Genomic DNA, 4,364 nt, shown 5'->3' with positions numbered 1-4,364 from the left:
CGAGGCTGCGGGGCCTCCAGGAGGCTGAGGACTGTCGCCGCAGGAGGGAGCGGAGGACACCGCTAGCCTTGCGCCCCGCGCCGCCCATCCCAGCTCAGACGTAGCTCCCCGTGCCGGTGCCCACGGGGACTGAGAAACACGGGCCACGTGAATGTGGGCAGGACTCGGGTCCAGGTGTGAGCACACGTATGAGATGCCAAGGTGACAGCGTGGGGGGGGGGGTGCGGGGGTCACCACGCAGCTCTAGGGCGCACGTGTGCAGCGGTGCCCAGGCCACAGGTGAAGGTTCCCCCCGCCCCGGGCCGCTGTCAGTCAAACCAGCGCGAGGCCCTCCCTCGAGGGAGACCCTGAGCAGCGCTGCTCCCGGGAGGAGGCACTGGAGGGAGCCCCACTGGCGAGAATAACAAGAGTGACGGGGATGGGGGGCTGGAGCCTGGAAATCACTCATCTGCCTGGGCCTGACCCTCGGGCCGTGGGCCAGGGCAGGAGACCCCACCAGGCCACTACTGACCAGAGGCACCCAGGCTGGGGACCTCGCCAGGTCAGCCTGGGCCAGGGGCCCTGACCTCCAGTCCCCTTGGCTCCGTGAGGGTGGCACCCACTCGGCAAAGCCGGGCCTTCTCCCCTCGGGTCTCGGTTTCCTCGGAGGAAACCTGAGGAGCCAGCAGGATGGCCTTGGAGGGAGGGCCCGTCACAGCTCTCTCAGCTGGTTTCCGGGAAGGAGGGAGACAGGGCCTCGCCTGAGAGCTCATGGGGTCCAGCATCCTCCACACCAGACCCACAGATGGGGTGGCCTGATCCCCCGGCTGCACTCCAGCCCCCAAGGTTATGTCCCACTTGACAGCCCAGGTTGTAGGAGAGACGCTTCTAGCCCAGCCCAGCCAATGCCACGTGGTCAGGCTCAGGCCCTGCAGGGCTGAGTGTGTGGCCAGGGCCTAAGCCCTTCCAGGTGGGGCCTTGCTCCGTAGAAGTGGTGGCCATTGTGGGGCCAGGGGTCACCGGGCTGGGAGGGAGGCATGTTCTCAAACCACAGGTCCCGGCCAGCCTCCCTCCCTGCCTGGGCCACTATGCGTCCCTGTGTGTGTGGGGTGGGGGGCAGCTATTTGAGTCATCGCCTGGGCATTTTACCATGTGACAACCCTGCTCACACCAGAATCTGGTCTCAGGCAAGGACCAGAGCTTAGGATTCCCACCCAAGTTCCCACCTCGCTCTTCCTGGGCACCTTTTAACATAACCACTCAGCCCGGCCAGTCTGGCTCAGCGGTTGAGCATCCACCTAAGAACCAGGAGGTCACGGTTCGATTCCCGGTCAGGGCACAGGCCCGGGTTGTGGGCTCGATTCCCAGTGTGGGGTGTGCAGGAGGCAGCAGATCCATGATTCTCTCTCATCATTGATGTTTCCCTCTCTTCCTCTCTGAAATCAATAAAAATATATTTAAAAATAAAATAACCAGCCCTAACCGGGTTGGCTCAGTGGATAGAGAGTTGGCCTGCGGACTGAAAGGTCCCAGGTTCGATTCCAGTCAAGGGCATGTACCATGGTAGCTGGCACATCCCCAGTGGGGAGTGTGCAGGAGGCAGCTGATCAATGTTTCTTATTGATGTTTCTAACTCTCTTTCGCTCTCTCTTCCTCTCTGTAAAAAAATCAATAAAATATATTTTTTTTAAAATTTAAAAATACAATAACCACTCAAAGTAAAGCCTCTGAGAAATCAGTGACCTCCAAGCAACCACCTTACAAGTAACAGGTGCTTCTACCTGCTCTGCCTCCTGCAGGCTGAGACCTGGGGCGGAGGGCTGCCTCGCCCGCTGCCCCCGATTCTGGGATCTGCAAAGTAATACATCTTTCAACTTTACTTCCTTTGTGTGAGTTTATTGACACGGCGTCTTCATGCAAACAGCCCAGAGCTTTCCTTTCCCCGCCTGGGAGCTCGGACGTCCACCTGTGTGGGTGGCTTCTGCCTCCTCGTTCAGCAGGTCACATTCTTCACACCCCGGCCGGGACGTTTCCCACGCAGGGTGACCAGCAGCTTCCCGCTCCCTGCTGTCCTGACCGGGCTTTGGAGGATGGGGTCAGGGTTGGGGAAACACAGGGCACCTTCCTGCCGCAGCCCCTCCCCCGGGGGTGTCACACCTGCACCTTCTGCGGTGCCCTGCCACCTCCACCTGTCTCCTCCACCTGTCACCTCCACCTCCAGTCCCACCTGCTTCTCAGAGGCCTGAGCTACCACCACCCCTTCTGTCCTCACATCCACCAGCACGCTCCCCTCCCCCCACCTTCATATAAACCCTCGGAGCCCGGCCGGCGTGGCTCAGTCATTGAGCGTCGACCTATGACCCAGGAGGTCAGGGCACATGCCCGGGTCTCGGGCTCCATCCCCAGTGTGGGGCGTGCAGGAGGCAGCAGATCCATGATTCTCTCCCATCATTGATGTTTCTGTATCTCTCTCTCTCCCCCTCCCTTCCTCTCTGAAATCAATAAAAAAAATATTTTTGTAAAAACACACAAAACAGCCCTGGCCGGTTTGGCTCAGTGAATAGAGCCTCGGCCTGCGGACTGAAGGGTCCCAGGTTCGATTCTGGCCAAGGGCTCATGCCTGGGTTGCTGGCTTGATCACCAGTGGGGGGCCTGCAGGAGGCAGCCGATCAATGATTTTCTCTCATCGTTGATGTTTCTATCTCCCTCTCCCTCTTCCTTCCTCTCTGGAATCAGTGAAGAAATATTGAAACAACACACACACACACACACACACACACACACACACACACACTTCATCCCAACCGGGCGTAAAGGCTGAAACATCCCGAGGTCCCTCTTCCCAGGACACCCCACCCAGACCTTGCACTCATGGGTGATGACGGGGGGGCTTCAGATGAAGGAAGGGATCTGGGATTCCAAGGCCCAGGCTGCCCCTGGGAGGAGGAGGGGGCTGCAGAGGCCATGTCTACAAATCAGAAAGGTCTTTATTGTGATGGTGGCCATTCCCCAGGAGGAGCCAATGCCGTGTGTCCTGAGTGGCTGCAGGGGCCACTCTGGCACCATCTCCACCCTCCTCCGTCCTCGGACAAAACAGAAGCCAAATGATGCCCCAGCCCCAGACTCCAGCCCAGGGAGGGGCCCAAAGTCACCCGGAGCCCAGGGACCGTCAAGGCAGCTTATTGCAAAGGAGGCTGGAGCGAGTGGGAAGCGGGGATGGGGCCCGGGCAGCCCCGGGCGGCTGGCGGCGCAGAGAGGGGCATCAGTCCTCAGTCCCCGAGCCAGCGCAGGGCAGCCGGGCTATCAGCACAGGGCAGCCTGGAGCCAGAGGGCAGCTCCGTCCAGGAAGGCGTGAGGAAGGGGCGGTGCCAGCCTCAGGCTGACCCAGCTCCCAGGCTCCCGGCTGCGCCCCCGGGACGAGACCCAGAAATCAGGATTTTAAAAAGATTCCCAAGTGATTCTAATGTGCAGCCAAGGTTGAGAACCACTGCAATAAGCTGTCAGCTCCGCTCACCAATCACACACTTGCTCTGCAGCCCTGGCCTTGCTGCTGTGCAGCCCAGTGAGTGGTGTCCCCTCTGACCAGATTCTAATTTTCCAAATTCTCCAGTCAGCCTTTCTGAGGGTCCATATCGCAGCACATTTGTTCCAGATTCTTTTTCTGTTACATTAACGCTCTTTCCTGGCTGTCAGTTCTCTTGATTAGGAGTTTGATGCGCATCACTCATGGGGCTCATCTTGGCTTCTGAGGTGCGTTTAGCCTCTAGGGTCCCATCTGTTTCCCACAGCCTGCCCCACTCTGGGAGCAGACAAGCCCTGAGGTTCTGTGTTGGGGCTCTCCGTTGTCACTGGGGTCACAGCTTCTGGGACACTGTCTGACTCCTCAACCCTAGCGCCCATACTCCCCCACCTTCACCCCCCAAAATTCAGATACCTGTGTTCGCTCTTGGGACAGGGGTGCGTGTGCATGTGTGCGCGCGTGCATGTATGTGTGTGCGCGCATGTGCATGTATGAGCACTTTATGTGCGTGCGGGCGCATGTGTGTGTGCACTGTGTGCGTGCGCGGGCGCGTGTGTGTGTGCACTGTGTGTGTGCGCGCGTGCATGTATGTGTGTGTGCGGGCGCATGTGTGTGCACTGTATGTGTGTGTGCGTGTATGTGTGTGCACTGTGCGTGCGCGTGTGCATGTGCGTGCGCGGGCGCATGTGTGTGTGCACTGTGTGTGCGTGCGTGTGCGTGTGTGTGCGCGTGTGTGCGCATGTGTGCGCGTGCACATGTGTGTGTGCGTGTGCGTGTGCGTGCCCGTGTGGCGGGCGCCTCACCTAGCTGGATGTCCTCACTCCTGTAAAAAGCCTGCTCCCCTGTGGCCACAGGAAACTCCGCC

Source organism: Myotis brandtii, unplaced genomic scaffold (genome assembly GCF_000412655.1).
Source record: "Myotis brandtii unplaced genomic scaffold, ASM41265v1 scaffold334, whole genome shotgun sequence".
NCBI classification, from domain to species: domain Eukaryota; kingdom Metazoa; phylum Chordata; class Mammalia; order Chiroptera; family Vespertilionidae; genus Myotis; species Myotis brandtii.
The sequence above is the reverse complement of the archived record's forward strand: the minus strand, read 5'-3'. Positions refer to the sequence as shown.